The 22,794-nt window shown below is 35.7% G+C and overlaps 1 long non-coding RNA gene across 1 annotated transcript; it reads right to left on the bottom strand.

Annotated features, from left to right (window-relative positions):
- Positions 1 to 31: 31 nt before the first annotated feature.
- LOC124887943 lies at positions 32 to 19,846 on the bottom strand. The gene is made up of 4 exons (XR_007045585.1): positions 19,666 to 19,846; positions 2,003 to 2,177; positions 219 to 340; positions 32 to 130 (listed from the first exon to the last, which is right to left on the bottom strand). It is a non-coding gene; the product is annotated as an uncharacterized LOC124887943 (long non-coding RNA).
- Positions 19,847 to 22,794: the final 2,948 nt, after the last annotated feature.

Raw genomic sequence — 22,794 nt, 5'->3', positions numbered from 1 at the left:
TAACATATGTTGATATGGAAAATACCTGCTGTCTGTTTTTCTTTTGTATTTTGAATCTGCATTTGTTTTTTACAATCTGATCTTCTTCCTGTAGGAACATCTTTTCTAGTCTTTGTCAGAGGTGCAGATACTGTACGAGATACATGTATAGACTCCCTCATCAAAAATTGTGGAGGGGTAGTACTGAAGTCATTAAAACTATTATGATCTTTGGTAACCTGGGGTAAATTCACTCTATAACTTCTCTGATCTTGATTTTCAGTTGACGATGGCATCGAAGATGTACCATGGTGATCAGATCCAAAACTAGTGCTCGGCAAATCAAGTTTTTCAACCTCGCCTGCAGTAGGAACAATGTTGGCATATGAACACTATGTACAAAAAATTAATTCAGTAAATATTGCTATGATTAAAACTAAAAATACTATAATGCAATGTATGAAAAAATTCAATCATTATAGTGACTTGCTAAATATTTTGGTCATAAACTGATTAAACTGAGGCCAGACTGCAACAACCCTCCAATTCAATATACGAGGTATGTTATTACTCTCCTTCACAGCAACTTTGGTATCAACACTTGAACAGAGTTCAAAAATCCACACATTAATAACCTGTGGGATACCACCCAACCTATAAAGCTGCTTCTCCATTGAAAATTCTTGCCTAAGTAAGGCCATCAACCTGGAGAAAGACACTTTACCCCAAGGAAAGAATTGATATTTTCCATCTTCAACCATTTTGAAATCAGAAAATGACACGAGAGAAGCATTCAACTGTGAGTAGATAAAAGTGTGGATGAAATATAGGATTGCCATCTGGAGGGCGTCCTCTTTGTTTTCAAAATTTTCCTTCAGAAAACGTTCCACCAATGCCTCCTTATCTACACTATTAGTTGATTATGGAAAATACCTTTTCATAAGCCGACTCGAAGAAGAATCTTCATATTTGAAATCATCAACATTACTAAAACAATTTAAGCCAGTTATCAAAGCAAATTCATAGATGAAAAATCTAAGAATCTAGCCTTTGACAAACACGTGTATCTCTTCTTAATTTGGTTGCTCGATCTCGAGCATAAGAAGAAATCTTGTTATTTGTCCAATATAATTAGAATGAGGTATGTTAAGATAGCATACAAAAATAGTCTTCTCAAATAAGTGTAAAACTTGTTGCCCAACAACTTCTTTAATTTCATCCTTAAATCTAAAATTGCATAAACTTACAAATGTAAGAGGATGAGTTGGAATTTTCTTTATAACATAACTCAATTGCTAAAAACAAAAAGAAACAATAATGAAAAAATTAGCCGAGATTCAACAACTCTACATTAAGACAGTACAATAAAAACAAATACTCTAATAACATCATACTTTCGATACAGGTTAATACAACATATATGTATGTAGGTATTAACTTGTATCTTTTGTTATATGACTTTCAATAACAATTAAACAACACTAGATACATTTTAAGCAATTTACAGCTAGTCCTAGATACAAGTTAACACAACATTTATCTATGAAGTAATAACTTGTATCTCTTGCAATAAGACTTTCAGTAAAAATTAAACACCAATAGATACTTATCAAAGTATCAACAACAACTCACAGATACAAGTCAACATATAATGTATCTATGATAAACTTGTATCTTTTGTAATATGACTTTCAATAACAATTAACCTTAGGAAGTTAACACAACATGTATCTATGAAGTCATAACTTGTATCTCTTACAATAAAACTTTCAGTCAAGTTTAAACACCAATAGATACATATCAAAGTATTAACAACAACTCATAGATACAAGTCAACATAACATGTATCTAAGGACAAAAAACTTGTATCTTTTGTTATATTAATTATAATATCAAAATAAATCACAAGATACAAATAAAATTCATAACAAAGAACCGGATAAACAATGAATTTACAAACGTATCATCCATCACAAAATATGTATCTCGGTCTAATATTGAACAAATTTGTACATGCAATTACCTTAGGAAGCTCATCTCTACAAATTTCTTCGGCAATTCTTCTTCTCTTGGCGGGAGCTTTACTTGAAGGATTGTTGGATCCCCTTTTCTTAGGACCACTTTATTGTTTCTTGTCCTTCTTAGCAAGATTTTTATGTAGTTTCTTCATAGTTTGGGGATCGTTTCTATGTTTTGACCTATTTTCATAAAAATCATCAATTTCATAGTCAAAATCTCCTAGAACGAAGTTTACAGCTTCTTGAGATTCTTTGATACTTTCTAATTGAGAAAAATCAAGACTAACAGAAGGTCCAGACTCTCTATTCATACTGATAATTCAAACAATGAAGCATAAAAAAGGTGAAATCAAAGAAATCGCACTACCAAAAGACTCAAATTTATTATAGCTTTACTTGCGCCAAAATAATTTTTGAAAAATAAAAACGTAAAAAAAGAATTAAATAAATTGAAGCTGATTTTATGGGGGGAAATTACCTTGATTGAAATTTTTGAATTAGATGGAGAAGGTGGATAGAAAATGCACTAGATTTGCGTCATTCAAAGAGGAGATATGGAGTATTTTTGGTAAAGAGCCGACTTTTTAGTTGTAGGGTTAATTTGTATCCAAAATTAGCAAAAAATATGAAATGTTAGGTTTAAGTAATTTTTTAGAAGTGGAGGGATTTTTAGAAGTTTAGAAACTTGTGTTGTTTATTTAGGTAATTTTTCCTGAAAAAAAATAGACATCTTTACCACCATAACTTTACCTTATACATCCCTTTGTCAAACCTTATGTGTCCCGTTGGTGAAATAGTGCACATCATAAGCGATGCCTTTTTCTTCTTCTTTGTTAGAAATTTATAGCTTATTCTTTCCATCTTCATCTCCCCGTAAGTACTCACCAAGGTAAATTATATTCTTACTTTCTTTTGAGATTTGCTTGTTTCCTTCTCTTATTGTCTTTGTGGTGGGAAGTAAGATGAGGGGAAGCTCACATCTGCCATAAAGACTTATACTACAGTTTGGGAACTCATGTCTTCTCGATCGCCTTTCTAGATTGTTGCATTGATTTAGTCATCCCGACTGGCGCTAATGTTATCCTTGGGTTTCAGCGAATTCTCTGTTTCTTCTTCTCACAATTTCAGTCTATACTTCGTCTCTGAATATATTTCTTTGGCCAACTTTAATCCATTTTTATGAATGTTTTATGCATCATTCTTGATAATTATTTTATTCATATTCTATTCTATTGTTTTTCATATTCTACTCGAACAAGATACACCACCAGAGAGAAGCCCATGGTGGGAGAAGAAAAAATATTAGCATGCTGATATGTTTTTTTTGCTCGGCTTTTTTTTTCTCTTTTATCTTTACCTCTATATTATAATGGATCAATTACATTACATATTTCTATAATTCAACGCATGCAATTACATGTAAAGTTCATGAGAAGTGTCATAATCTCATTTTTCATGTCAACATAAAGTAAAATTGTGTGTTTACTCTTCGTTGATGTTCTTTAATGTCTAGCATGTTACTCTACATAACATGGTTAGTTGGACTGTAGGAAATAATATTGCTTAGATTATTTCTGCGTCTTTCTATATCTCAGATTGTACGATGCGGGACTTGACTTTGTTTGGTGCAAATATACTTAACTAGATGAGCATTGATAGTAATTGTCATTATGTTTTTGTTTCAAAAATTGTCTCCCATTTGACTGTACTCCAACAAATAATTAGGTTATCATCAGCACTTAATTTTTCTTTGATATCTAATACTCTCTCCGTCCCAAATTACCCGTCTCAAATTTTCTAATTTGATTTCCCATTTTACTTGTCCTTTTTCATTAATCAAAAGAGATAGAAATTTTTTTTCATGTTTTACCCTTCGCATTAATTACTTTTTCTTCAAATTAAAATATAAACATCATTTAACAAGGGTATTATGGTAAACTAGCCATGTTATTAATTATTTTTCTTAATCAATGTGTCATCTCAATTTGGAACGGATAATTTGGGACGGAGGGAGTAACGTTGAATATTTTACTTTTCTTTTATGCAAACTTTTGGTAGGAGCATAATTTTGCGGCTTATTTTCTTACCTTTCTTGCACAATTATAATATTTTTAACTTTTACCATAGAGAATAGCAGAAGAAAGATGTAATTGTGGAGACCTTTTGCTAGCCCAAGATCGTTAAATATGGTTAAAAAATTTAACTAAGAAGAGAAAGTTAGAAAGGTGTAGGAAGATATTGAAAGAGAGAACTTGGATTTGGAAGAAGACTACTTGAATTGATTTGTTTTTGGTTGGTTACAAATGTGTAAGGTCATCCCTATTTATACTTCTTCATGGATATTTCTAGAAATTTTTCTAGATCCTTCTACAAGAACAATCTAGACAACTTTTATATTTTCTAGCTAACTAAGAAAAATCTAGATATTTCTTTAAGATAAATTATCCTAAATACTATGCTAAGAGTATTCTAGAAAATTATGATATTCATTCACCAGACTATTCTAGAAATTTAACTAGAAAACTATGATATTCATTCTTCCAAAAAATCCACTTTAGATATTTTTCACACTCCCACTTAAAGTGATTTTTTTGGAAGTTATCCCAAACTCGTTGCAGAAGAACTCAAATGAAGCTTTGAACCATGATTGGTGAAAAACTTAATAGTTCTTTCCTAACTCTTCTTTCTTCTTCTAATGATAAAGATTTTCTATCATCAATTTGTCCTACCAATAATCAAGAATACATATTGACAAAATTATCATCTCTATAGCGAGATAGATTGACAATAGTCTTCTTTGCCATTTGAGAACCATATAAATCATCATCTTGTTGAGTATATATTGACTTCTCGAGCTCTCCCTTTCTCTGAACTCCTCCACAACTTCAGTAGCTGGAAACACATATGTGATGGAAAAGTTTGGAGCAGTAGGATTCAAGTTTTATAAGTTACTCTTTCTAAAAAAACTCTATAACACAAGGATATTTCATCTGTATCAGTCTCTTCATTTGATTTGATGACAATCTGATCATTAATTTTTTGTGAAACCTCAGCACCATAATAGAATCTACCACTAGATTCCTTATCTAGTTCTTTAATCCTATTATATCTTTCTTTATCTGAAATTGAGACTTCTCTTTCGACTTAAACATTTATTTGATCTTTAGTTTTTCATCAACTTTCAAAATTTGCTCTGAGATAGTAATTGATCTTAATACGATAGATGATTGATCAGAGACTTCAACTACTACTACATCTCTCTTAGTGTTTTCTCCATAGAAGTCATTACTGTCATTTAGGGGTTCGGACAAAGTCTGCTCAGAATCTACTTCAATATCCTCCATGTCTAGACTTTTATTATTCTTTTCAGAATCTGCTTCTTTGATTTGCTTAATAGCAGCTACCATGTCTCCTATCTGAAAGTCTTCAAAATTTTTTGGATTCTTATCATTAACTTTCTTCTCCTCATGATGGATTGTATTATATCTGATCCAATCTCTTTCCAAATTTATAAAAGCCAAGGCATGTATTACTCGACTCTCAGCTACTAAACATCTTCCCCAATCTTCTTTTTCTTCAAAAATATTTTCAGTTTGAGCCATGTTTCTCCGTAGTTACATCCTGGTTTTTGGCCTTAAAAATTTTCCTTAAAATCTATTTTATGAACCCAATATGACTCCAGGGTACGATTAGTATGCAGAGGTATGAATGGTATGATTCTGTCATAAGCTGATCAGTGTTAGTTGGTGGGATGGTTTTGATCACTGGCATGGTCATGAATTAGGGGTACAAATCATAAGGCTTGGTATGAGTCGTATTAGTGGCTCGTATAGTAGTAGTGTTTGATTTTCTTGGTATTTCATTCTGCCAGGGATACGGATCATTGGTACGGATCATATACGGAGGTTACAACTTGGTTGGATGAGATGTGTACTGGACATTGTCTGATCCAAGAGTAAGGACTGGGTATGACTGGTAGAAATCAATCGTAAGGAAGGTTAGACTCGTAAGAGGGTCAGTCGTATCCCTGTGATGGGTTTTTAAGGGGACTTAAGTAGGGGTATTCTAGATATTTTTTTACTTACCCTAATTATGACCCACGACTTCTAATACACATAGAAGGTTATTTACCGTATTATTCAATTAATTAATACTTAGAAAACTATTTCAAAACACATCATAATTCTCTCAAATGCTTTTGGGGTAAGAGAGCTAGGGTTTCAACTTAGGGATTGCCTTGGGGCTTGCTTTAGTGATTTTCTTCCATCATTTTTCTCGGTTTAAGGTATGTGTCTCTTCCCTACTTCTCATTGCTAAGAAAGGATGGATTTTATGGATGTTTTCATAGTTTTAATGTTGCATGGTTTATGGTTTTCAACTATTAATTGGGGGTTTTGTTTATAATGGCTTGGTTATGGTTTCCTATGATTTATTATGATTTTATATGCATCAATGATGGTTTTGGGGAATTTTATTGCATGGTAAATGGTTTAGTAGTCTTTGAAATTGGTTTTGGTCATATTATTTCCCTGAGGTGTTTGATAAAATGCTTGTAAAGATATGTTCATTGCATTAACTTCTTTAAATGGAACTCTTGCTTGTTTTTAGCTTATATATGAAACTATAAATGGTTTAAATGGCTTACAAAGGTAAAGGCTAATTGGTTATGCTTATGGAGAACATGGAAGTCTTCCAAAAGGTTAATATGGTAAATGAAAAGGGCACTTGAGAGTCACCTTAACCTTAATTGTTTGGCTATGGATAAATCTTGTAAGTATAGTTAGTATGATGATACCACTAATAATTGTCCTTGGTAATAAATGGTAATTGGATTGTTTGGAGATGGTTTTAACTTGGGCATTAATGACGGGATGTGTAACTAAGCCGTGGAAGGTAGAGGTTCTGGGGAATCAAAATTGGAAACTCATATTTACTGATATGAAGGGTCTTCGATGAATACGTGTGAGTGTCACTTTTTATATTAGAGGGATGTACTAGTCATTCTATGGAATATTTCCTGGTAGTGCGGCTACATACTTTAGGACTCTTTCAGCAGGGGAGCTGAACCCATACAGCCCATGGGTGCAGTTAAACGGCAAGGTTACACATCCCAGGTAAAAGTTTTAAATGCATAGTAAACCCGAATTTCCTTTCCCACCAATTATATATATGTATGGTTTTATGCATCATGGATGGTTTTACTTGGTTGTTTAAATGGAATTACTTTATCCTTGTCCTGAGATACATGCTAGCAGTTATTCATTTACTCGTTTACTGGTGGCTGTATATCCACGCTATGCAAAAACCAGCCGTTCAACTTCTCCTACATAGTGATTGACTCGAGGACAAATTTTGGATAGAAGTGGTGAGCTTTCATCATTTTGGAAGGCTCTATTTCATGATATGGATATTCTTAGACATTTTGCTTTTATTTTGGACATTGGTTTTGGCCATAGTTGGGGGCATGTCCTAATTGAATATTTGTATTTTTTTGGATAGAGGCTTTGTGGTACTTCTGGGGGTTGGTATGGGCGGGATCTATATTAGTGCCGACCTTGGCATTGGAATAAGCTAGGAGGCTGGCATCATCGAACATGATTTCTCACTGTTCCATCATAGTATATTTTGGGTTTGATTGTCATATTATGTTTTGATGTTCTCTTTGGTTTGGTATGGCATAAATGGTTGGTTTAATGCAGGTAGACTCGGTTGAGTTGATCACAGTTGTAACCCTATCTCAGAGTCTTTATGAGAGCATTTAGGAAATCTTGTTATATGCTTGAAATTCAGCTCATCTGAGGCTGTATGAGTTGCTTTAGTTGGGTAAAAGGGGTGGTCCCTGGTCCTAGTTAGACTTAGGATGCCCATTACGTCTACGCCCTGGTTCAGGTCGTGACAAGTTGGTATCAGAGATTTAAGTTCATGGTCAACTAGGAAGTCTATAAAGTCATGTCAAGTAAAGTCTCTTTTTGGGGTGTGAAGTACACCATACTCATAAGAGAGAGGTTACGAGACATTTAGAAATGTTTCACTTTCTTGAAATTCCCAGTCCTAGAATCTTCTCTAATTCTTGGTTGTTTCTCTTTCTGATTATGCCTCATAGATCTGGAACACAAGGAAATTATTCTGTCATATCTAAGACTGGAGTACATCTATGATCTTAAGGTCCTATTCGTGATTGCGCTGGAGTTCCTTCAATTCTTTTTACTACTCCTCAGGTCCCTCGGGTTAACATGAAAAACACAGAGTTTTATTAGTCTATTCATGTTATTGCTCAGATGGTCATTGCTCAGGCTGGGCAGGGATAACTAGTGCTTTGTCTGTTGAGGCCATAAGGGTTGGTTAGTTTATAAAGATGGGTCCTCCTACTTTTACGAGAGTGAAGGTAAAGAAAGACCCATAGGGATTCTTGGATGAACTGGAGATGATATTTTAGGTTATGTAGGCTTCTGATATAGAGGGAGTTAGCTTTGCGGTCCATCAGCTCAAAGATATTGCTTATCAGTGGTATGAGGAGTGGGATAGAGATACGGGTGATATAGAAGAGAAAGGGTTATGGAAGGCCTTTCCTAATGCCTTATTAGATCGTTTCTTTCCTCAAGAGTTGAGAAAAGCTATGATGAGGAGTTTGTAAACTTCAGGCAAGGGAGGATGTTTGTAAGGGAATATTCCTTAAAGTTTCATCAGTTGTCAAGGTATGCTCCTTATTTGGTAGCTGATGTAAGGTCTAGAATGAGGAAGTTCTCTTTCGGGTTGAATAGAGATTTGATTTTGGTGAGCAAAACTTCTTTACTCATTAGGGATATGGGCATCTTTAGGTTGATAGTTCATATGCAGCAGGTTGAGGATGAGAAGAGAAGGCAGGTGGAGTTTGGAGATAGATAGGGGAAGCAGGGTAGGTTTTCTGATCAGGAAGGTGTGTAGTCTCAGGGTGGTAGAGATGGTGAAAAGTGGCAAAAAAAGTAGTGGGGGAGTTCTGATTCCTTCTCTGCTGCCAATGCTTCTTACCCATAACAGTCGAGCGATATGCGTCACCAAAATGGTGATAATTCTCAAGCTCAGGTTGCCTAATCTCAAGTGAGTGGAGGTCAGTCTATTTTCTTATGCTATTTTTATCGGTTCTGCGACTGTTCTCATTTTGGATTTTGTGAGGAAGGTAGAGATATATAATTTAGGTGCGGTCAGGTAGGCCATTGGCTCAAAGGTTATCCGGCTAATAAGATTGCTTTAGGGGCGAATAAGATTTCAGTGGATTTATCTTTTGCTCCTACACCTGGTGGTGTGGCATCTGCTTTTGTTACTGCTTCTGGTTCTAGTATTGGTCGGAACAGGTTGTATTTTTTGGCATCTCGATAGGAATTTGAGGCATCACCTGATGTTGTTACTGGACCGTTATAGCTTTTTTCTCGTGACATCTATTATTTTCTTGATCAAGGCTCCACTTTTTCTTATGTGACTCCTTATATAGTTATGTCTTTTGGTTTTGATCCAGAAAGTATTTTGAATCTTTTTTGTATTTCTACCCTGGTAGGAGACTCGGTCATTATCGAATGGGTCTATAGAGGGTGTGTGGTATCTGTTGGTGACAGACATACCTTAGTAGAGCTATTTGAGTTCGGGATGGTGGATTTTAATATGATTTTGGGTTGGACTGGTTGCATTTTTGTTATGCATCTTTAGACTATTGAACTCATAAGGTCATCTTTAGGTTCCCTAGTGAGCCATAAAAAAAATGATACGACTGTTCTTTAGCTTCTAGGGGGAGATTTATTTCTCATCTTAGAGCTCAAAGGTTAATCTCTAAAGGGTATCTTTATCACTTGGTCCGATTTAAAGATTCCAACTCGGAAGGTTTTTCTTTGCAGTTAGTTCCGGTAGTTAATAAGTTTCCAGAGGTCTTTCCAAATGATCTTCCTAGTGTTCCTCTGGATAGAGAAATGGATTTTAGTATTGATTTGCTTTTGGACACTCGTCCAACATCCATTCCTCCGTATAGAATGGCTCCGACTGAGTTAAGAAAACTCAAGGAGCAAATTAAGGATCTTCTGGATAAGGGGTTTATTCATCCTAGTGTTTTTTTGTGGGGTGCACCAGTGTTATTTGTGTATAAGAAGAAGGGTTCCCTTTGGATGTGAATTCACTACAAGTATTTGAATAAAGTAACGGTCAAGAACAAGTATCCTCTCCTAAGGATAGATGATTTGTTTGATCAGTTACAGGGTGCCAAGTTTTTTTCCAAGATAGATCTTCGGTCTACGTACCATCAGCTTAAGATTAGGGAGGTGGATATCCCTAAGACAGATTTTCATACTCGGTTTGGGCATTTTGAGTTCTTGGTGATGTTATTTGGGTTGACAAATGCTCTGACAACATTTATGGATTTGATGAATAGGGTGTTCAAGAAATATTTTGATCTCTTTTTCATTGTGTTTATTCATGACATTCTGGTGTATTCGATAAGTGGGGTGGATCATATTAGTCACCTCCGTGTGGTGTTACAGACCTTAAAGGAATAGTGGTTGTTTGCCAAGTTCTATAAGTGTGTGTTTTGGTTAAATGTCATGACTTTTTTAGGTCATATTATTTCTAGTGAGGGGATAATGGTTGATCCTCAAAAGGTTGTTGCAATGAAGGGGTGGCCTAGGCCCATGACCTCATTCGATGTTCTAAGCTTCTTGGGTTTAGCCGGGTATCATAGGTAGTTAATGGAAAGCTTTTCGTCGATAGCTGCTCCTTTGACTAATTTAACTCTGAAGAAGGTTAAGTTTTCTTGGTCGGATGCTTATAAGGGGAGTTTTGAGAAATTACAGGATAGGTTAACTTTGCCTCCAATTTTGACTTTGTCGGAAGGCAATGAGGGGTTCGTGGTTTATTGTGATGCATCTTGGGTCGGGCTTAGTTGTGTTTTAATACAATGTGGGAAGGTGATTCCCTATACTTCAGGCAGTTAAAGGTGCATGAGAGGAATTATCCTACTCATGATTAGGAGCTGTTGGTGGTTTTATTTTCTTTGAAAATATGGCGGCATTATCTCTATGGTGTTCACGTGGATATCTTTTCAAATCATAAGAGTCTTCAGTACCTGTTCACGCAGAAGGAGCTTAATATCAGGCAGAGACGATGGCTCAAGCTTCTCAAGGACTATGATATGAGTCTTTGTTATTACCCCGATAAGGCTAACGTGGTTGCTAATACTCTTAGTAGGTTATCTATGGGAAGTTTGGCTTATGTGGAGGAAGGAAAGTGGGAATTGGTGAGTGATATTCATCGCTTGGCCAATCTTGTAGTTCGTCTCTTGTATTCTAAGAATGGTGGTGTGATGGTACAAAAAGTGGTTCGATCATTTCTTGGTGTAGAGATTAAGGAGAAACAAGTGTTGGATCCGATCTTGATAAAAATCAAGAGTGATGTTGGTGGGCAAAAGGTGGTGGTGTTTAAGATTAGAGGTGATGATACTTTACGGTACCAAACGAGGTTGTGTGTTTTAAATATCGACGGGTTGCGACAAAGGGTTTTGGCTAAGGCGCATGAGTCACGCTATGTTGTCCATCCTGGCTCAAAAAAGATGTATCATGATCTTAAGGAGATCTATTAGTGGAATGATATAAAGAGAGATGTAGTTGACTTCGTGGCCAAGTGTATGGTGTGTCAACAGGTTAAGGTTGAGTACATAAGGCCTGGTGGGTTACATTAAGAAATAGAGTTGCCTGAATAGAAGTGAGAGATGATCAATATGAATTTCATTATCGGTCTTCCTCGTTCTTGAAACCAATTTGACTCTATTTGGGTCATCGTGGATAGGATGACTAAGTCTGCTTACTTTTTACTGGTAAGGACTACCTTTTCGATAAACGACTTTGCGAAGTTGTATCTTCAAGTGATTATGAAGCTACATGGGGTGCCTGATTCAATTATTTCTAATCGTGGTACGCAGTTTCATCTTATTTCTAGCGGTCTTTCCAGAAAGTATTAGGGACTAAGGTTAGTCTGAGTAAGGCTTTCCATTCATAGTTGAATGGGAAAGTGGGGAGAATTATTCAGACATTGGAGGACATGCTTCGAGCATATGTGATTGATTATGGTGGCAGTTGGATAGAGTATCTACCTTTTGTAGAGTTTGCTTACAACAATAGCTATCATTCTAGTATTGGTATGGCTCCTTTCTAGGCGTTGTATGGTACGAGGTATAGATCTCCTATTAGATGGTTTGAGCTTGGGAGGTGAATATGTTTGTTCCCAATTTGATCTATCATACTATGGAGAAGTTGAAGGTGATTTGGGATAGGCTTAAAGCTGCTTAGAGTGGCCAAAAGCCTTATAAGGATGTTAGGCATAGAGATTTAGAGTTTGAGGTTGGGGATAAGGTATACCTAAAGGTGTCTCCAATGAAGAAAGTAGTGCGGTTTGGCAAGATGGGGAAGCTCAGTACCCGATTTATTGGTCTTTATGTGATTTCGCAAAAATTTAGTAATGTTGCTTATGAGTTGGAGTTGCCATTTAGTTTGGGTTTGGTTCATCGGTCTTTCATGTTTCCATGTAGAGAAAGTGTATTAGTGATCCTTCTTTGGTCGTTCCTTTGGAAGGGTTGGATATCTCAGATTCTCTGTCTTATAAAGAGGTCTTGGTTGAGATATTGGATAGGAAAGTTCGTTAGTTGTGGACCAAGGATGTGACTTCGGTTAAGGTTCTACGATGGAACCATAAGGTAGAAGAAGCTACATGGGAAGCGAAAGAGGATATGAAGTCCAAGTATCCATTCTTGTTTTTTGCTCCTGGTATTCGTACGGAAGGTATGTGTTCTTGACCACATCTTTATTTTCTGAGTTTGTTAAAGAAAAGATTAATATCTTTTCATCTTTATTTCTGAACTTTGATGAAGGTTGGGAATATGTTTGATAATGTAAATGACTCTGTGTGTGGTGACCCCTACCTTATCTATCATTCGGGGATGAATGTTCTTAGTGGGGAAGAATGTTACATCCTAGGTTTTGGCCTTAGATATTTTTGTTGAAATCCATTCTACAGGCCCAATACGACTCCTGGGTATGAGCCGTATGCTGGGGTATGAGTGGTATGGTCCTGTCGTAAGCTGACTAGTGTAATTAGTTGGTAGGATGGTTTTTATCACTGAAATGGTCACGAATAAAGGGTACAAGTCATAAGGTTTGGTACGAGTTGTATTGGTGACTCGTATGGTGAGCAATGTTTGATCTTCTTGGTATTTTATTCTGCCAGGGATACGGATCATATGCTGAGGTTACTACTTGGTTAGATAAGTCGTATACTGGACACTGTCTGATCCACGAGTAAGGCCTAGTTATGACTGGTGGAAACCAATCATAAGGAAGTGTACGACTAGTAAGAGGGTCAGTTGAATCCCTGTGATGGATTTTTAAGGACTTAAGTTGGGGTATTCTGGACATTTCCCTACTTACCCTAGTTATGACCCTAATTATTACCCTAGTAAGAGGTTATTTACACTATTATTCTATTCATTAACACTTAGAAAACTATTTCAAAGTATATCATAATTCTCTTAAGAGCTTTTGGGGCAAGAGAGCTAGGGTTTCAACTTAGGGATTACTTTGGGGCTTGCTTTGGTGATTTTCTTCCATTGTCTTTCCCAAGGCATGTATCTCTTCCCTACTTATTATTTCTAAAAAGGCATGGATTTTATGGATGTTTTCATAGTTTCAATATTGCATGGTTTATGGTTTTCAACTATTAATTGGGGTTTTTGTTTATAATGGTTATGATTTTCTATGGTTTAATAAAGCCTTTATAGGAATCAATGATGGTTTTAGGCAATTGGATTGCATGGTAAATGGTTTAATGGTCTTTTGAATTGGTTTTGGTCATATTATACCCCCAAGGTGTTTAATAAAATACTTATAAAGATATTTTCATTGCATTGTCTTCTTTAAATGGAACTTTTGCCTGTTTTAAGCTTATATATGAAACTATAAATGGTTTAAATGGCTTACAAAGGTAAAGGCTAATTAATTATGCTTGTGGAGAACATGGAAGTCTCCCAAGAGGTTAATATGATAAACGGAAAGGGCACTTGAGAGTCCCCTTAACCTAAATAGTTTGGCTATGGATAAATCTTGCAATTATGGTTGGTATGATGATACCACTAATAATTGGCCTTGGTAATAAATGGTCATTGGATTGTTTGGACATGGTTTTAACTTGGACATTAATGGCGGGATGTGTAACTAAGTCGTGGAAGGTGAAGGTTCCGGGGAAACCGAAACTGGAAACTCATATTTGCCGATATGGGGGGTCATCGATGACCATATGCGAGTGTCACGTTTTATATTAGAGGGATGTACTACTCATCCCATTGGATATTTCCTGGTTATGCAGCTACACGCACTAGGACTCTTTCAGCAGGGGGAGCTGAACCCATACGGCTCATGGGTGTGGTTAAACGGCAAGGTTACACAACCCAGGTAAAGGTTTTAAATGCATGGTAAACCCGGATTTCCTTTCCCGGCACTTATATATATGTATGGTTGTATGCATCATGGATGGTTTTACTTGGTTTTTTAAATGGCCTTACTTTATCCTTATCCTGAGATACATGCTAGTGGTTATTCGCTAACCCGTCTACTGGCGGTTGTATACTCACGCTATGCAGGAATCGACCGTTTGACTCTCTCTACATAGTGATTGACTCAGGGATAGATTTTGGATTGAAGTAGGGTAATACCCCGCTAAATCCTAGTCACTTCTGTCCTAAACAGCTTGCCAAAAGAGGCCCCAGGCTTAGAAATTTTTAGCTAAGTATAAAGACTTAGAATCATTTTAGCCTTCAAAATTAGAGGGTTTTATTTTTTACCTTCCTGACCTTAGTATGTCTATTTTCAAATTGATTCATGATCAATCACTTGTAGGTCATCTCAAGCGAGTTTTGGTTTTTCAGAGTAGCGTAAGAGTGAGTTTGGATGCGTGAGGGCCAGTTGACCCAGCTCAGGGTCGCGCCATGAGGGCTGCTTGACCTGAGCAGGGGTCGCGACGCGATGGGGACCTCATCCAAATTTATTTTATTTGGGTTTGTGAGGGGGTAAATGGGTCATTTTCCCCACCCTTATTCAGCCTTAACATGAAATTAATCATCCTATAGGGCAAAATCTCATTCTTTATTCATAAACTGTTTCAAGAATCAAGTCCCAAGAACTCACCCCAATATTCACGAAATTAACAGTCAAGTTATATTAGGTGTTCATCCAAGGGTTTCCTTCCACTCTCGGAGTTAAGAACCTCTTTTAAAATTACAAGTTGATTGCTTTCATGAATTTTATGTTGAATTTGATTGTATTCAAGATTATGATGTTATTTTGGTTTCTAATCCATGTTTTATGAAAAGATTCATGTGAAGTAATTAACCTATATGTGGTGTTATGTAGATTTATGTTTAAAGCCCCTTGAAATTGTGAGTTGGAATTGTAATCATGATGCTTACATTGTTTATTATTATTATGTGAATGAATTATGCTCCCCAAGTGTTTGATAAAGTGTTCATGGGAGTTAAAGGATGAAATCATGACATAATAGTATGTGTACAAGTTCATGCCATGCAAGTTTTTGATAAAATGCCTCAATGAATGCATTGTGACAAAGTGACTAGTTATCATGTTTTTAAGATTGTGCCATATTTTACTATTTATGCTAGTGAGTCCTGGGGGATTCCATACCCGAAACCTAGCTGTTTACCTAGAATTTCAGTAGTTTTAGAATAGTTTCAGTGATGTCACGTACAGTAGTATTCAGTCAGTTAACAGAACCCAGTGAACTCAGTCCAGTTCAGTTAAACAACACTATCAGTAACAGTTCAGTCAATCCTAGTACAGTGTAGAAATCAGTTCAATGTCCATTCAGTTAGGAGTAGGAATCAACACCGAGCGAACCCAGGGATGGGGGAATTTCTATCAGTAAAGGGTTTGGCCGTTAGTAGCAATCCCTGTGTTACAGAATAATGTAGCCAGCATAGGTTGAGATATCTTCCTTCTAGATCAGGGTTGATATATCTCGTATGAGTTTTCCTGCCAGTGAGGGTTGACGAAAGGTCTTCCTGCCAGATAGGATTAACTCACAGCCATTGTTAGTATCCTTTGGCAAGGTGCTAACACCCTTCCAACTTGGGTCACAGGTTGGACCCCAACTCAGTTCATAATCGGGGTTTGTTGATTAGATGAACACTCCCACAGTTATAGTTTCAGTTTTAGACTCAGTATAAAACCTTAGTTCAATTCCACAAAATCAGGACTATTAGAAACAGTCATCCAGTGATCAATAATTCAGTTATCAGTGATCTTAGTTACAGTAAAGTAGATTCACACGCAACATTGCATAATCAATAATTACAGTAGTTTTAGTTATACATGTACTTTCATTCAGTTATGTTCATGTTACTCAGCCAGTTATTGTTCATGCATGTGAACCTTTGCATATCAGCCTACCTCACTTAGCATACCAGTACATTCAAAGTAATGATGCATACTCTTTCTTTTATGCTATGATGTCTTATATCATAGGTTCAGACGCACGGGCTCCTGACCGTACTTAGCAGTCCAGACTATCAGCAACAGATTTAGTGGTAAGTCCTTATAGTTCGATGACTGAGTTATAATTTTAGTATTTCAGTTGTTTATCCCATCAACTCCATGTTCAAACAGTTAGAGGCTTTCTGGCTAGATTATTTCAGACAGATGTTCAATTTCCAGTATTTATTTATGAATATTTGATTTTAGTTATGAACCTTATGGCAAATTCAGCCTAATTTCTGTATTTTTACAGTGTTATTATTCAGTGTTTGCAGCAGGTACCAGTTATGGGTTAGCTTATGGTCCTTTAGGATTATGAGTACCGTGTGAATTCCAGGGTGCAGACTCGGAGCGTTACAAATGCTGAGCTTTCATATTTTCGGAAGGCTCCATTTCATGATATAAACATTCTTAGACATTTTGCTTTTGTTTTGGATATTGGTTTTGGCCATGGTTAGGGGCATGTCCTAATTGGATATTTGTATTCTTTTGTATAGAGTCTTTGTGGTATTTCTAGGGGTTGGTATAGGCGGGATCGGTGTTGGTGCCGGCCTAAGCATTAGAATAAGTTGGGAGGCTGGCATCATCGAATATGATTTCTCACTATTCCATCATAGTATATTTTAGGTTTGATTGTCATATTATGTTTTGATATTCTCTTTAGTTCGGTATGGCATAGATGGTTGGTTTGGTATGGATAGACCCAGTTTGGTCAGTCACGGTTGTGACCCTATTCCAGAGTTTTCATGAGAGCATTTACAAAATTGTGTTATATGCTCTAAATTCAGTTCATCTGAGGCTGTATGATGTGGTTGGGTTGGGTAAAGGGGGTGGTCCCCGATCCTGGTTGGATTTGGGATGCCTATAACATCTAGGCCTTAGTTCTAATCGTGACATCCGTGACTCAGCAATATCTTCTTATGTGTCCTACTTTTCCACATCGATAACATCTAGGAGGATTCTTACTATAAATTTTAAAAGACTCTTCCTTTTTCTAGACAAACTTGAACCACCTGAGAATCGGGAATAAGGAATATCTCTTACTCTTTCTTTAACATTTCTCTTGTCAGCTACAAAAAAATTTCCTCCCCTTTCTTTGACAAATTCACCAGTCAATTGTTTGGTTAATAATTCATGTGACGATAATAAATTTTCAAACTCCTCCAAGGATAGTTGTTGAGCCCATCCTTGAATCGATGTCACAAAGGGAATATATTCTGACTTCAAACTACGAATAATATTTCTTCTTATTCAAACCACGAATAATATTTCTTCTTATTCATGCTTCAGAGATAGCCTTATCCGGATTTAATAAAAAGATCTCTAAACATAAATTCTTATTCCTTGAGAAATATTCGGCAATAGAAAGATTACCTTGGTTGGTGTTAGCCAATTCATTCTCTAATATCTGTAGCCGAGCTTCATTCTTCTTACTAAATAACTGATCGAGGGTTCTCCATATCATATGAGATGATTTTCACCTTATAATATGAATCTCTTCAAGATGAATTCCTTCTTCGCATTAGTCTACTTCCACTTCTTATATGCACGATCATGTTCCGGTCCGTCGTCAAGAGGACCTGTGTTTCTTCTGTTGATAGTATCCCACAAATCCTCACCTACAAGGTATGATTTCATACATGTCTTTCATACCTTGCAATTGGACTGATTTAACTACTTCATTTCTAGTCAATTAACATAACCTCTTAAACTCATTCACACAAACTTGTTGAATCAACCACAAACTCGATCTTGAAATAAATAAAAGTCAATTTACGACTTCTTTTTTGATATAATGTAGAAAAATAACAGAAGAAAGATGTAACTGGAGAGACCTTCTGCTAGCCCAAGATCGTTAATTAAGGTCGAAAGATTCAACTAAGAAGAAAAAGCTAGAAAGGTATAGGATATAGAAAGAGAGAACTTTGTTTTGGAAGAAGACTACTTGAATTGATTTATTTTTTTGTTGGTTACAAATGTACAAGGTCGTCTCTATTTATACTTTTTCATGGATGGTTCTAGAAACTTTTCTAGATCCTTCTACAAGAACAACTAGACAAATTTTATATTTTCTAGCTAACTAAGAAAAATCTAGATATTTCTCTAAGATAATTATCCTAAATGTTATGCTAGAGTATTCTAGAAAATTATGATATTCATTCACCAGACTATTCTAGAAATTTAACTAGAAAACTATGATATTCATTCTTTCAAAAAATTCACTTTAGATATTTTTCACATTTACAACTTTTGGTTGTTCCCTTTTTAGTTACATAAATGAAGGAAGTAGCTTTGATAACAGAGAATGATTTTCAGAAAAAAAAAATCATTGTATATAATCCTAAGAATGATAATATGAGAGATATTCTAATTATCAAGAGGGAGACATAATATTCATGTGGCCCCATAAATACCTATATGGAAAGCTTGATCTCTCGAGAGAGAAATGTTGCTTGAGTGAGAAGAGGTCCAAACAATTTGCAGAGCTTTGAAGGAAAATATTAAATTACGGGTCATGGGTCGCCCATGTGGACCGACCCGACCCGACCCAGTTTTGTTTTTTAATTATCTGATAAAAAAGAAAATAAGAATGGAGAAACCTATTTTTTAAAAATAGGGGGAACAGTTACTGAGTAACTGTTTATCCACCCACTACTCCTATACATAATACGACTCTTCTTCTTTAAAGAAGATAATGAAAAAAAATCCTTTAGTAACCAAAAACGTAAAAGAAAAATAAAACACCAACAAAGGCATTTTAATTTGTGAATCAATACTTCGTTTCCAAGAGAGACAAAAGATTGACTTGGAAAAATTCTGTCAGTAGCAAATTCAACAACCTTCCCTACAACACAGAAGGTACACACACTATTTTGCTCTCTATTTTCTTACAAATGGCATCAGATATAGGTTAATTGTCATAATTTTACATGTTATTTCTCGAGTTTTAGCATATAAAACTCTTGAAAAATTTGGTTAACATCTACCTATTAGGAAGCATGTATAACTTGTGAATTGTAAATTTTCTCATCAACTTTACTTCTATATTTAAAAAATAAATTTTATTGAGAAAATCATTTTTTTTAAATCCATGGGGACAAAACACTGGAGAAACTTACCCCAACATAGAACAACTTCTAATCCAAAAGCAGTTTAAGGTTCAACGGGATCAATTGTATGCAATTTCCTTGTTGGAGAAGATGACGGGAAGAGAAAATCAATTTGAGAATTTGATTCATTTCTCTTTTTTTGTTTAGAAGAAGAATGGAGAAAAATAATATTGTTTTTAATTTTTCTTGAGAAGCGTCTAAGCAAAATGGAGAAAAATAAGCGTTTAATTGCTTTTAATTTATTTTAATAAAGAAAGATTAGGATGTCGGTACATGTGTAGTACATGTACTACCACTACCTCTAAGTGTACTGCTTCTGCCTTTTTCACTTAAAACAACTTTCATTTATTTTTCATTGATTAGAAGCTTTTAATAAAAAAAGAGAGTGAAAAAGTTGTTGCTTTTATCTTTTAAAGAAAAAAGTACATGTGCACTAGTTTGATATCTGCATACTGGTTTTTGATTTTTTAAAAATAAGTAATAAAATCCACATGGATTTTTATTCTAGTATAATAATATCTTTAAAAAATTAGACTTTATATTATTCTTGTCTTAATTAGTCCATATTTTTTTTCTTTAACAGATTTTGCCTTCTATGGTAAAATTGTGACATGAGATGTCACATTGAGTGGTTCAATCATTCTTATTATTTTTTGATTACTATTTAAGAAATGGATGAACAGGGACAAACTCGAATCACTCCAAGTGGGAGTTCAAAATGTCGAGCAAAGAAACAACATAGAAGAGCACGCTGTCGAAGGGCATATTTTTTAGGTCGTGAGATCATATGAAACGGTGTTCCCGGGGCTACATAAAATATGTTACGAAATGAGAGGGCTATACGAAGGAAAAGATAGAAGAAATTAATAGAGTTCAAGTCTTTTAAGATGTAACCTAACATCATTGTTGCTAGTTTTATACACTTGTTTGAATTGAAATGTGTAGAACTGAAAAATTAGAATTGAAATGTGTAGAACTGAAAAATTATATATGAGGACTCACCACTATATCTGCTGCTGATAGTCTGAGCTACTAAGTACGGTCAGGACCTTGAGCATCCGAACCTATGATATGAGACATCATAACGCAAAGAAAGAGTATGCGTCAGTACGTGGAATGTACTGGTATGCTGAGTAAGGTAGGATGATATACATGGGTTGATATGCATGAGTTGATAACTGACTAAATGAATATCATGAAGTAACTAAATGAAAGTACATGTAAAACTGTAACTACTGAACATGCTGAATATACAATACTTGTGCATATAGCGTCTGTCTGAATTAGACTCAAATTGGAGTTATGAGTTTTGATAATTGAATACTGATAACTGATCATTTAGACTAATACTGAAGTATTGAATTTTGATGTCTAAATAACTGATAACTGATAGCCATGGTTTTGTAGAACTATCTGAGTTATTTACTAATTACTAATACTGAATACCGATTACTGAGTACTGAATACTAAAACTGTAATTGTGGGAGTGTTCATCTAACCAAAATACCCCAGTTATAAACTGAATTAGGGTCCAACCTATGACCCCAGTTGAAATGGAGTTAGCACCTTGCCAAGGGATACTAACAATGATATATCAACCCTAATCTGGAAGGAAGACTCATGAATTATATATATAGTTATGTCAACCCTAATCTGGAAAGAGAACAACTTACCCTACGGTGGCTGTGTAGTTCCGTAGCGCAGGGACTACTACTAAGGGTCAAACCCGCTGCTGGCAGGAATGGCTCCATCCCTGAATTCACTCTGTGCTAAATCCTACTCCCAACTAAATAGATACTGAACTGATCACTAGAATGTACTAGGCTTGACTGAACTATTACTGATCGTGTTGACTGATTGTACTGAATTGAGTTCACTGAGTTCTGTAACTGAATGAGTACTACTATTTGTGACATTACTGAGACTATTTTGTAGCTACTGTAATTCTAGGTAAACAACTAGATTGTCGGGTATTGAATACCCCCAAGACTCGATAGCATTAATAGAAAAATATGGCAAAAATCTTGAAGGCATTACATTAGTTACTTGTCCACCATGCATTCATTTAGACATTTTGTCAAACATTTGAGAGGCATAAACTTGTATATGAATAGGACCACATGATAACATGTCATGAATTCACTGCTCAATTTACAGAGGCATTATATCAAACACTTGGGGAGCATAATTAATGCGCATAGAAATCATCAAGATATACATATCATAGCTACAACATTCAACTTGCAAATTCAAGGGGTTAATATGAGGATAACAAGATTCTACATACTTGCTAATTAATTCACTTGAAACTTGTCTGAATCTTGATTTGAAAATCATACAACACATACATGAACACAATCTAATTCAAACATGTAAATCGGGAAATCAATAAACTTATAGGTTTAAAAAGGGTTCTTGAACTCCAAGGGTGGAAGGAAACGCAAGGATGAACACCTAACATACCTGAATGATGGAATTCGTGAAGATTGTTGGGGATTTCTTGGAACTTGATCCTGAGCTTGATGAACTAAGGTTTCTTTCTTGTGAGAATTCTGTGAATAAAGAATGAACTTTGCCTTTAGGGTATCAAATTTCATGTTAAGGCTGAATAATGTAAGGGGAAAATGACCCATTTTCCCCTACAAACCTGGATAAAATTTACTGGACAGGGTCCCCACGCGTCAAGACCCCTGCTTAGGTCAAGCAACCATCATGACACAACCCCTGCTCAGGTCAAGCAGCCTTCTCAGCGCGATCCTGAGCCTGGGTCAACTGGCCCTCAGCGCGCGACCCCTTGCTATTTTGAACATCCAAACTCACTCTTACGCTAGTCCAAAAAATCTAAAACTCGCCTGAGATGACCTATATGTGACTCTAATCATGAATCAACTTGAAAATTAACATACTAAGGTTGGAAAGGTCAAAAATAAGATCCTCCAATTTCAAAGGCTAAATTGATTCTAAGTCTTGACACATCACTGAAATTTTCTAAGTTTGGGACCTCTTTTGGCATGCTATATAGTCCTAAAATGACTAGGATTTTGTGTGGTCTTACAATATCACTCCCTTGGGAACATTCATCCTTGAATGCGACTGATTGAACTGAGAGTAACTGTACGTACTTACACTGACATACAT

Source organism: Capsicum annuum, chromosome 10, assembly GCF_002878395.1.
Source record: "Capsicum annuum cultivar UCD-10X-F1 chromosome 10, UCD10Xv1.1, whole genome shotgun sequence".
Taxonomy (NCBI): domain Eukaryota; kingdom Viridiplantae; phylum Streptophyta; class Magnoliopsida; order Solanales; family Solanaceae; genus Capsicum; species Capsicum annuum.
This window is presented reverse-complemented; position numbering and strand designations above follow the sequence as displayed.